Genomic DNA, 13,042 nt, shown 5'->3' with positions numbered 1-13,042 from the left:
GCTCTGTGCTCCCGATGGTAAGGTTCGACAAGTATGAAATCGTCGAATGTTAAATGTCGAAGCCTGTAGACTTTCCCCAGTATTTTTACCACTGTCCTTCGATTAAGTACGAGGTAGCTGTCCTTCGCTGAGATTTGCTCCAATTTGAAAAGTTATGTTTCTGCCAGTTTAGCGGTGGTCTTGGCTTCAGCCTCATTAGTTCTTGTGGCCTCCTTGTAAAATGGGTCTTGATGCCTGCCATACCGATACTTTTGTTCAGGTCTTGAGTCAGTTTGCCAATCAGATCTGTGGTTGGATGACTTTTCTATTTTCTTTAGGCTTTTTAATGCCTCTTGTTAGGAAAGATTTCTTAATTGTGGGTAATTTTCCTTCCATGTGGCAACCCCTAAACTTTTTGCTGTTGTTTTCGCCATGATCTAGACTTTGCTCCATTCTTACGGGGAAACTGACATGCCCTTAAAACAGTCAGTACCGGGAAATGCTGTTTTCCGTAGTTTCTTTAACATGTTGCAGCTTTCGCGCAACATGGCAAAAGAGGGCACTGTAAGCTAAGTTACTGCTCTCTTGGGTCTCTAGTCTTCTACAGGCCCTAAATACTCTCTTTGGATTGTAAATGAACGGTGCAAATGAATCACGGACGGGATTGGTGGCAGCGATCGTTTCTTGTGTTTTTGAGCTCCTTTTGGCGTTTTAAGCGCGTTTCTCGCGCTTAGCCCAAAATGGTGGCCTGGCTCCCAAAATGGCCAGACCACAAGGGTCTTTATCCTGTCGGCTGACCGTCTTGCCCCCTTCACCTCCCCCAGGTCGAGCCGACCCAGGGCCTTCCTTATTTGGGCATGTACTTTCCCGCGAAACACAGATGCTTTCGCGGGCTTCTACAGGCCTGGTGTGTGCCTCCAGGATGGGGGCTGGGATGTCTGGTCCCAATACACATCCTGGGCGCCAGAGAGTCTAGGGTGGTGTGAATGCCTGGGACCCCCGTGGCCCGTGATAAGGTCCACAGATGGTGTGAGTGTTTTATGAGCTGATCTCCCATTGGGTCCCCTCCGTTTTGGCGCGAAAGGAACGTGGATAAGAGGGGGCTGGAAAGGTCACTACCAGGTCGATCTCCTGAGTTCTCACGAACAAAGGAATACAGGAGCCAAGTATCCTGCAACCACAAGGCTGAACCGATGAATCGCTGGTGACCCGCTGAAGGACTGCTCCTCTGCACTGCTGTTGCTTTGTGAAACCCTTTCTACCTCTGATCGAACGAGAAGGCCTGTACTGGTACTTCGACCCTTGGAATAGTGGGAACAACTATTCTCGGCATCTTCACCATCTCCTGCACGTAAGCCTTCGGAAGTGTCTCTGGGCCATCCAGCAGACTGACCAGCCGATCCAGGAGCCTTGCTCTGTAACCGCCGTCAGGTTGTGTTGTATTACGAGTCCTTGTCACTCTCACACGGTTCGTACACTTGGCATTCCCAGGTCTAAAGTGAGTAGTGTACATTGGGCTGAAATACACACGGCCGCTCCGTTGCCCTGCTGTGGTAACAAACTGTGCGGGTTCACTGCGTTTGGGACGCCCTCAACTCAACTTCTGCTGCTGCGGAATCTACACGACGACGAGACGTCCCCTGCTCCTATCTGAACCTGCCAGCACTGAAACTGACGCGGAGAAGCCTGGGTCTGCTTGCATCGGGGACCGGTGAGTAGCATCGCTAGGAACTGGTCGCCCTCCTGCAGGAGCCCATAGCTTTTCCCCGCTGTGTCTAACAGCACGCCTTTCCTTACTCACGCTCTGCTTCTGCCCACAGTGGAGGCTGCGCTTGAGTCTCGGAGCTCTGTTCATCTTCATTTGTTCACCGAACTAAACTGCCTGATTCCCTCGAAGAGACTCCCCTTTTTGCCCGTTGGCACCAGCGTGTGCAGGTACTTTTGCGCACAAGGCTCCACTCTTCGTAGGGCTTGGACTTCCTTTTAGTTAGGTGCCTCTGAAGGCGGACTGGGTCTAATTATTATTTGCACTGCCTGTTTTCCTCCCCATCTAGGTGGTCTACACATTTCGTGCGTCTAACTCGTTAGACTCGTTTGTATTTGTATTTGTATATATATTGTATTGGTTTGGTATGTCTTGGTTTACTTGAGTTTTATTGTGATTTCTCGCTACGGTCAATGTTACAAAGGCCTTGTAATAAATGTGTATATATTTTTAATATAACACCTGCTTGGAGTAATTTGTAAGTGTCCTTGCTTTGTGTGCTCATTGTGGGCTTTCAGTCACCCTCACCCCTCTTGAGACCTAGTCTGGACCGCCGCGATCGCTACCCTGATTGGTCTGGCTTGTCCAGAGGTTTCCCTGTTCCAAGAAACTAGGCTGGCCTTCTGAACCTCTGCCCCTCCAGGACAGAGTTCAGAAATCCATCTTAACAAATTGGTGTGCAGCGGTGGGATACGACTGAAGGTATCAAGTGTTGCGCACGAGCGAAGGCATTTCAAGTTATTCCTACCAGGACACGTAGTGAATTGTCGTAGTATAGCTTTTAAAAGGCCATAGTCCTATCTAACAGCATGGAAACAAATAACTTGTTAACTTTAAATGCTTCTAAATCCGAAACATTGAAAAAGATGTGTGCGGAGAGAACTGTCTCCTCTCAAGGCACCAAATTGGATATGATCCAAAGAATCGTGGCGTGGCAAGAAGCGCAGCTTGACTCTATAACTTCTGAGGACAGTGCGGAAGGAGGTGGGGCTGCTCTCACTGGTAGAACCGACGGTTCTGCCGCTGCACTGATCCACCGCGACCACGAGGAAAGGGAGGATGAGATGTCTAATGTTTCCTCTGCCGGTGTCGATAGGGAGGCCATGCTTGAATTCAAGAAGCAAGAGCTGCGGTTTAGGCAGAAGGAGCTTGAGTTCAACATAACCAAACTAAGAATCGAACAGGCCGAAAAACAGAAAGACAGGGATCACCAGTTGGAACTGGCCAAGCTTCAGGTTGCAAATGGATTCAAGGGTCCTGGACATGGGTCTGGGGCCTCCTCTCATCCACGGTTTCCAAAAGATCTGCACAGTGTGTATGAGGAAAAGAATGACATTATGGACTGGCTGAATACGTTTGAGCATGCATGTGAAGTTCAACAAGTTGACAATGCTGATAAGATTGCCTGGTTACTCAGCAGACTGCCCCATTCTGGCTGTAGTGCCATTATGGAAATGTCGAAGGCAGAGCGAGCGGATTTCGCAATGTTAAAGCAAACTCTCCTTTTAAAGTTTGGAAAGACTCTTGCCCAATATTTAAAACGATTCCGAGAGTATAAGGAAAAAGAAGGTGGTACTTGGGTATCTTATGTAACGGAATCCTTAAAAAACTTGACTGGCTGGGTCGAAGGTTATAAGGTTTCTACCTTTGAAGGCATGATAAGTCTTGTCATGCTGGAACACATTTTTGCATCTTCTTCCCCGGAGCTTAAGCAGCATTTGGCCGATTCGAAGGAGATAGATCCTAAGAAGCTAGCCATTGCCGCAGATTTATGGGTGTCACATCGAGTGTCCCATAAGGACAAACTCATCCTGGTAAGCAGGAGGAAGGGAAAAAGTCCAAAGATAAGGAGGGTGGAGAATCTGATAAATCTTCTTCTCAAAAGGGCCACAAAAAGAAAAATAAGGGTAAGACACAAGAGAACTCACAGGGTAGTGGAGGCCAGCCTCCAAACCAGAACTCTGGTTACAATAAGCCTCCCTATGTAAACAGACCCAATGGATCTTGTTTTGCTTGTGGAGCAACTGACCACGTGAAGGGGGATCCCCGGTGTAAGGTTAAACCTTTGGGGGTCCATTCCGCTAATCTGGCCTTCTCCTCCTACGAGGAAGAATAGATGACAGGAGCATCCTTCTCCTCAGACTCCTTCCCCAGCGGGATAGAAGCTGAGGTAGTTTTAGTTCCCCTGGGTTCCTGGGAGCCTAAAGTTGCAGAGGCTTATGCTAGGATTCCAGATAATACCAAGCACTACTTTAAAGACAGTGTGCTGATCAATGGAGTGGATACTCCAGCTCTTAGGGATAGTGGGTGTAGTCGAACTGTGGTGGATTCTACCTTGGTAGACTCAGAGGAAGTTGCCAGAGCTACTCTGATGCCCACTAAGTTGGCTGACGGCCCACCTCGCATGTTCCCAGTAATACCTGTAAATCTTACTTTAAATGGTACAGCAGTCAGGATTCCAGTGAGCATTCAGAGAAACGTCCCAGGAAAGGTCTTGTTAGGCAATGATCTCAGGGCTTTAAGGCACGTAGGAGACACTGCCGACAGACCCTGCACACGTCTCAAACACGAGCAGCATTGGCCAAGACCAATACGCCGCCCCAGCCGAAGGGGAAACCCAAGGCGAAAGGAGTAAGCAAGTCAAGACGAGGGAAAGAGAGCATTCCCCCGAACTCGCCTACCACTGCGGTGGAGGAAGTTGGTCAATCGCCCGGGCCAGACGAGGAGGTGGCGATGCCTGAAGTATTTGACCCCAACGACCATCCGGAACTAAAAGACTTGTTAGTAGGAGGTGGTCCTGACAGGGAAGAATTCAGTAAAGACCAACATGAGTGCCCATCTCTGGAAGGCCTAAGAGACAGGCCTGCTCCCAGCTTGAGGGTGAACCTCCTGGGACGCATCGGATTTATTGGGAAGGTGGACTCCTGTATAGTGAGCCCACAGAGTCTACAGAAGGCGACCATAGGAGGTTGGTGGTTCCCCTTGCTGTAAGACCCTTCCTCCTGCAGCTGGTGCATGAAGTGCCCCTTGCTGGTCACCTTGGTATTAAGTGGACCAAGCAAAGGTTATCCATGCACGTCTACTGGCCCAAGATGGGGGTGCAAGTAGAAAGTCACTGCAGGAGTTGTGCCTCCTGCCAGTTATCTGTTAAGAGTGGCTCAACAATCCAAGCTCCATTGGTACCACTCCCAGTTGTGGGAATACCATTCGAAAGGGTAGGGATCGACATCGTTGGTCCCCTTGACCCGCAGACATCCTCAGGCAATAGGTTTGTCTTGGTGCTAGTCGACTATGCTACCAGATATCCTGAGGCCATCCCATTGAAAACTGTAACTGCCAAGTCAGTTGCAAAAGCGTTACTTGGCATTTTTACTAGGGTTGGCTTCCCTAAAGAAGTTGTATCTGACAGAGGCAGCAACATTATGTCAAAGTATATGCAGGCTATGTGGAAAGAATGTGGGGTCACCTACAAGTTCTCTTCTGCATACCACCCCCAGACCAATGGTCTGGTGGAACGTTTCAACAGAACGTTAAAGAGCATGATTGGGGCTCTGGAAGAACCTCAGAGAAGAAAATGGGATCTGCTTTTACCATGCTTACTGTTTGCCTACTGAGAGGTACCACAGGAGGGTGTTTTGGTTTCAGCCCCTTCAAACTTCTGTTCGGTCATCCTGTACGGGGAGCCTTAGCCATAGTCAAAGAGGGATGGGAGATGCCCATTCCCCCTGTTACTACCAACGTAGTAGATTATGTGCTGGGGCTCAGAAAACGGATGGTACTCCTGATGGGCTTGGCTAGTGATAAATTGAAGGCAGGACAAGTGCTGGTGAAACATTGGTACGACCAGAAAGCTTCCCTCATCAACTTTACACCTGGTCAGCAAGTCCTGATCATGAATCCCATAAGGCCTCGAGCTTTACAGGATAAATGGTCAGGCCCTTACACAGTGGTGGAGCCCCTGCGTGAGGTTAACTATTTAGTGGACCTTGGAAGGCCTGGACAGGCTCCAAAAGTGTTCCGCGTAAATAGGCTGAAGGCTTTCGTCCCAAGAGTCGCAATCGCAGCACTGCTACTGGCTTCAGATGTTGAGGAAGAGGAGTCCGAACCTCTCCCCGACCTGTTCCAAAGCAGCCCTTCAGATAGCTCCTTTGAGGGTGTCCGAGTGGCCCGTCACCTGACTTCTAATCAGCAGGCTGAGGTGAAAAGTTTGCTTAGGCAGTTTTCCCCCCTGTTTTCACAGTCGCCTGGTTTGACACCTTGGTGCAAACATAACATAGACACAGGAGACAGTGTACCTACCAAAAGTAGGGGATACAGGATGTCAGACAAAGTAAGGTCTTACATTAAGACCGAGGTCAACAAGATGTTAGACCTTAGGGTGATTGAACCCTCTAGTAGTCCTTGGTCCAGCCCTGTGGTTTTGGTTCCAAAAGCAGGCACTTCTGAATTGAGGTTCTGCGTGGATTACAGGGCTCTGAATGCTGTCACCAAGACAGATGCACACCCCTTGCCTCGAACAGATGAGCTCGTGGATACTTTGGGTGCCTCCAAGTACCTCAGCACGTTTGACCTCACTGCTGGCTGTTGGCAAATAGCTTTAGCAGAACATGCCAAGGAGAAGACAGCGTTTTCTACTCCAGACGGCCTTTACCAATTCAGGGTAATGCCGTTCGGGATGAAAAATGCACCTGCCACTTTCCAGAGGCTTGTGAATCATGTGTTGAATGGGTTGGACGAATTCTGTCTTGCATATCTGGACGATATAGCAGTTTTCAGTGCCACCTGGGAAGACCATGTGAAACACCTCGGGATTGTGCTCCAGGCTCTTCAGAAAGCACACTTGACCATAAAGGCTAGTAAATGCCAGATTGGACAAGGCTCAGTGGTTTACCTTGGACATGAAGTAGGTGGAGGGAGGATACAGCCTCTTCCCAGTAAAGTACAAGCAGTACAAGACTGGCCTACTCCCACTACACAGACCCAAGTGAGAGCTTTCTTATGACTCACGGGATATTACCGCAACTTTATCGCAGACTATGGCACCATAGCTGCCCCTCTAACTGCCCTCACCACTCCGAAGAAACCCAAGAAGGTAACTTGGACCGACGAGTGTGAGAAGGCCTTCAATGGCTTAAAAGACTCCTTGTGCCAGGCCCCTGTCCTCAGGGCCCCTGATTATCAAAGACCTTTTATTGTGCAGACGGACGCCTCTGACACTGGGAAAGGAGCTGTACTATCGCAAGTAGATGAGAAGGGTAAGGAACACCATTGGTTTTATTAGTCGCCAGCTTAAGGACAGAGAGCTCAGATGGTCCACAGTGGAGAAAGAATGTTTCTCTGTTGTGTGGACCCTACGGAAGCTGAGGCCCTACCTCTATGGGACCCACTTCACTGTGCAAACTGACCATAAGCCCTTAAAGTGGCTAATGAACATGAAGGGAGAGAATCCAAAGTTGCTTAGGTGGTCCATAAGTCTACAAGGCTTCGACTTCACTATTGAGCATAGGCCAGGTGTCCAACATAGCAATGCTGATGTGTTGTCCAGAATGTTTAACCGACCTGAACACGAGACTCATGCAGGGGTGGATTAGTTCCGCCTGTCCATAGTCTGGGAGGGGCGAGTGTTAGGAAAGATTTCTTAATTGTGTGTTTTCACCATGATCTAGACTTTGCCAGAGAAGTGCAGCCTTCTGCCGCACTCCTCTGGGCTTTCGCTCCATTCTTACAGGGAAACTGACATGCCCTTAAAACAGTCAGTACCGGGAAACGCTGTTTTCCATAGTTTCTTTAACATGTTGCAGATTTCGCGCAACATGGCACAAGAGGGCACTGTAAGCTAAGTTACTGCTCTCTTGGGTCTCTAGTCTTCTACAGGCCCTAAATACTCTCTTTGGATTGTAAATGAACGGTGCAAGTGAATCACGGACGGGATTGGTGGCAGCGATCGTTTCTTGTGTTTTTGAGTTCCTTTTGGCGTTTTAAGCGCGTTCTCGCGCTTAGCCCAAAATGGTTGCCTGGCTCCCAAAATGGCCAGACCACGAGGCTCTTTGTCCTGTCCGCTGACCGTCTTGCCCCCTTCACCTCCCCCAGGTCGAGCCGACCCGGGGCCTTCCTTATTTGGGCATGTATTTTCTCGCGAAACACAGATGCTTTCGAGGGCTTCTACAGGCCTGGTGTGTGCCTCCAGGATGGGGGCTGGGATGTCTGGTCCCAATACACATCCTGGGCGCCAGAGAGTCTAGGGTGGTGTGAATGCCTGGGACCCCTGTGGCCCGTGATAAGGTCCACAGATGGTGTGAGTGTTTTATGAGCGGATCTCCCATTGGATACTCTCCGTTTTGGTGCGAAGGGAACCGTGGATAAGAGGGGGCTGGAAACGTCACTACCAGGTCGATCTCCTGAGTTCTCACGAACAAAGGAATACAGGAGCAAAGTATCCTGCAACCACGAGGCTGAACCGATGAATCGCTGGTGACCCGCTGAAGTACTGCTCCTCTGCACTGCTGTCGCTTTGTGAAACCCTTTCTACCTCTGATCGAACGAGAAGGCCTGTACTGGTACTTCGACCCTTGGAATAGTGGGAACAACTATTCTTGGCATCTTCACCATCTCCTGCACTTCGGAAGTGTCTCTGGGCCATCCAGCAGACTGACCAGCCTACCCAGGAGCCTTGCTCTGTAACCGCCGTCAGGTTGTGTTGTATTACGAGTCCTTGTCACTCTCACACGATTCGTACACTTGGCATTCCCAGGTCTAAAGTGAGTAGTGTACATTGGGCTGAAATACACACGGCCGCTCCGTTGCCCTGCTGTGGTAACAAACTGTGCGGGTTCACTGCGTTTGGGACGCCCTCAGCTCAACTTCTGCTGCTGCGGAATCTACACGATGATGAGACTTCCCCTGCTCCTATCTGAACCTGCCAGCACTGAAACTGATGCGGAGAAGCCTGGGTCTGCTTGCATCGGGGACCGGTGAGAAGCATCGCTAGGAACTGGTCGCCCTCCTGCAGGAGCCCCTCCAGGACAGAGTTCAGAAATCCGTCTTAACACCTCAAAGGCGGCACTTGGAGAATTCGAGCAGGGCCTTTGATTGTGGTCAGGAGGGTCTCCGTCCCTGCGTTTTTTTCCCCCCGGAGGGGAGAGCACCACTTGTTCAATGGGAGTTTTTAGCAATGTCTTGGATACGGCCACTGGGGTTACGGATGGTGAAGTAATCACTTCCTCTACGTCTGAGTGCTGTGAGACGTTCATCCGGTCAGAGGTAGGGTCCGAGTCGTCACTCGTTTTCAACACGAGAGACAGACTTGCACTGGCTGGGTTTTTTGTCGTTAGGGGTCTGTTGTCTGTTTTTAACCTGTTGCTTCGTTGGCGTGTAGTCCTTGGGGGTAGTGCCTGAAGGCAGCATAGCTTCTGTCGACTTTTCTTGTTTGCGTGAAAGAGCGTTGGATGGATTCCTCTTCTTCGTCTGCTTTGCACTCCCTGGGGACAGGACTGCGATATCCAGGGTCGATGGTGATGAAGAGAGCTTTGTTGGGAATTTTGCGAAAATTGGGGCCATGTCCTTATTCTTCTCGCTCTCTATAGTCTGGGTAGATTTTGTTAAGGATGGTTTGGTAGTTTGAGTCACTTTGTCTCTACTTTTAAGTAGTTCTTCACCCAATATTTCTATTTTTTTTCCCAAGTTCACTTCTATGCTGTTTGAGTTTCGTTCAACAGCAGTTAGATATCCTTCGATGAAAGTCAGTTTATCCCTCATTGTGCTTATCATTGAGGTGTTATCTTTGAGGGCCTCATGGATTGAATGATTGATAGCAATTCTGCTTTTTTTTTTGAGTGTGTCTCTTTTTCTGACAAGTTTGGAAATTCGCTTAGCCATCTAATTTTTGTTGGGGTGTTTAGGCCTTTTTCGTTTTGGGGCTGTAACGGTCTTTCCAGAAACCTTCTCTCTGATGGTGTCATAAACTCTTGAGTAGTATACAGGGTTTCCCCCGAAAGTCTGCTAGAGTTTCCTTGGATGTGTGGTGGTGTCCATGCGTAATGATCTGCAGCTTGGGATTGCCTGGGGTCGTGTCTTGGCCCGTCCCTTGCCGAGATGCCTGGAGTTTGGGCAGCCGCTCCTTCAGGCGTTGGTTCGGTATCTGGACTGTCTTTTGGTGTTTCAATGTTTTCAGGTCTGGTGCCTATTTCAGTCTGGCGGATCGCTGTTTCTTTAGACTGGATGTTAAGTTGGGGCGCTGGGCTCTCTATCTCTGGTCTCCAGTCCATGGTTGAGCCTGATTGCAGGTACAATTTTTGGTTTGAGTTGGCCTCCGAGGGTTTAAGTCAGTTTTTCGTGCTTTATTCCTCGGTGAAGAGTCTTGAATGGCCTCCAAGATTTCTGCGTCCGACAGCTCTGGATCTTGGTCTAATTTCCTTTTGTGTTGTTTTGTGAAATATTCTTTCAAGGATGATGATATCAGCGGAGCAGGCAAGCATTTTGAGCCCCCCTGGGTTTTAGGGCCTACTTTCCGGTGTTTCTTTGAGAGCATCTTGTCAGACATAATTTTTTTTGGCGTTTCCCTTGGTGAACAGAGTCTTTGAGGCCTGGTTGGATTTACCTGGGACTGTGGCTGAAGACCCCGAGTCCCTCGGCTGGACCTCGCCTGGGGCTAGGGGACGGTCTTCAGTCAGGTTGGAATTTATTCTTTGTGTTGCAGCAGCGAGGGGTGAACCCACGCCTACCTTGTCCACCCCATCTGTCGTGTTCTGGTCTATCGGCTCACTCAGTTCTGTAGCCGAGACCTGGTGAAAGGAGTTAGACCCGTGAGACACTTCAAACACCGAGTTATCTTCTGTCCGCCTATTTGGTGAGCACAACTGGTCCTCGTTGTCTGTGTCCCAAGAGTCATTTGTGCTGTTTCTAATAGGGGCGGTTTTTAGCACACAGTGTTTTGGTTGCTTCAGCTGGTCTGTTGGTGCGTTTTGGCTTTGGTGGATTTGAGCTATGATCACTTGCCCTTGGCTGGGCGCCGCCGCCAGCTGTGCGGTTGAGTCGCGAAAACTGCCCTCCCGAATTGCTGCGTGGAAGCGCAACACTGCTGGAGGTTGCAGGTTTGGAGTGGTGTCGTCGATGGATCGAGTCTGCAGTGCCGCCCCCAGCCGTTTAGACCCCTGCCGCGACCGTCCTGCGACAGTCTCCGGCAAGGAGTCGCTCGTCAGAACGGTGGAACGGCCGGGCGCTTTGCACATTGGCGGTCCTTTCCTAGGGTAAGATTATTAAGAACGGCCTCTTCGGGTTTCTCGCCCACGACCCCCCCCGCCACCATCAATGATGGAGGGGGCTCGTTTGTGGAGGGGCCCTTGCGTCTTTTCCCAACGGCACACGTGGGTTCATGGGCTGGGACGGCATTTCCGGAGACAGTGGGGCCGTGGTAGGTGCGGGGGGAGTGGTGTTTCTGATGCTTTCTAAATTTGCCTGCGCAAATACAGTAGAGGCGCCTTTTCCTGTTTTGCGAATTTTCCCCTCACTGGATTCCTGTTGGTCCTGTTGTTCTTGGAATGATTTACTACTTCGTAGACGGCGACTTATGTCATCTTCAATTGGGGAAAGTGGCGCCATGGAGTTGGTTAAGATTTGAGTTGGGTTTGATGTGTTTGACTGGGAGAGAGCTCACGGTCCTTAATGGGGAGGACTGCTTACCTCGTCACCCGTCTCCCGCCACCAGACACACTGCTTCACACACCGCGCCTGCGCGGTGTTTAAGTAGGAAGTCCTTTGAAGTTCTGTAGAAATCGAAAGTGGACTGCAGAAAACGCAACCCGCGAAGCAAAATGAAGAGTGAATTCAGCAGCGGTCTGTCCTCACGTCCTCACACCAGACACACTGCTTCGCACACATATTTTTCTGTTTTTCGTGGGTGGGCTGCAGGAGCCACAGCTCTTCCGTTGTTTAATGGTAGGTATGTGCAGTGCATGTAACTGAGACAAATTAGAGCAGGTATATTAACAGTTTGTGAAATCTAACTGGGAATGGGAAATTCTGACCCATAGGATACAAGTATATCTCTGCAACAGAGACATTAACACCCTTGGCTATATTACAGGGACTCAAACTTACTTTTATCTCTTATTTGATTCATTTTTTATTTGACTTTTTATTTTAGTAGAATTATTTGAGTACTGATTAAATGTTGAATGTTTAAGTTTTGGCTCCACGAGGTGGTGGTTTAGTTCCCCTCTGCATGTGAGCCAAAATGAATGCCCTAAATGATGACTAGGAGATGAGGGTTGGCAGAGGCAGCTATAGAGTCTGGCTTTTGTTTGGCTGAACTGTCTTTTGTCTTGGTTATCTGCAGTTAAAAGGTTTTGTATTTGGCATTATTCATATTAGCAAACTTTTTTTAGGATCAGACAGCAGGCGACCATTGCCAAACACAGTTGGCCATTGCTGACTTTCACCAACGTCCAAACCAACCACGGTTGCCTATCTCCAAGCCAATCATTGCCAACCATGGCCCACCATCCCCAGTTTTAGCCAACCATTGCCAAGCATCGCCAATCATGGTCAAGTCTTGCCGATCATGGACGGCGATTGTGGACCATGGCCGACTATAGCCATCTGTTGAGCCGGTAAGATTGTTCCGTGGGTTGAGTCCCCACCACAGAGATCTGAGGATCACCTCTACACTGAGCATTTTATACTTTCAGGGTCTAGCAAAGAGCTTGAAATTATATGAGGTTAGTGGTCAAGGTTTATTATTGAAGTGGCAAGAGTACATTTAGTTTATGGAGGGTGTTTTGTCAAAGATTATGTGAGAGAGACAGGTAGAGAGAGATGAAGACAAATGCTTACCATTCCAGCACCCAATGTGGCATCCTAAAAATCATCATGTAAGGGATAAACACATGGTATAAGTATAATCCGCACCTCAGGAACACCATCAATCACTGGTGTACACTTGAACAGCATTAATATGCATGCCAATTAATCTGTTTTTTAAATGCTGCCTGTGCCTGCTGCATGCATCTCCTTAACAAATGTATTTTGCAGCCGCTCAAAGATGTGTCTGCAAGTGTCCGCAGGGGAAGCAGAGGAAGCCAGCAGCCAGCAGACACCAACAAAACTGTGAGTGTGGCATGGGTGGGGTGCAGAGCAATTACTCTACTCCAGAATGCCCCTGACACTCTACCTTACCCTTCCATAGTGTAGACTGCCATAGACGTAGACAATACATACTTAGGAAGACCTGTAACCACTGTAAATGGATTGTAAATGTTGCCTTGTGATGCATATTAACTTACTTGCCAATTCTACCTAGTG

Source organism: Ambystoma mexicanum, chromosome 1p, assembly GCF_040938575.1.
Source record: "Ambystoma mexicanum isolate Mex_15411 chromosome 1p, UKY_AmexF1_1, whole genome shotgun sequence".
Lineage (NCBI taxonomy): Eukaryota > Metazoa > Chordata > Amphibia > Caudata > Ambystomatidae > Ambystoma > Ambystoma mexicanum.
Note: the sequence above shows the minus strand (reverse complement) of the source record.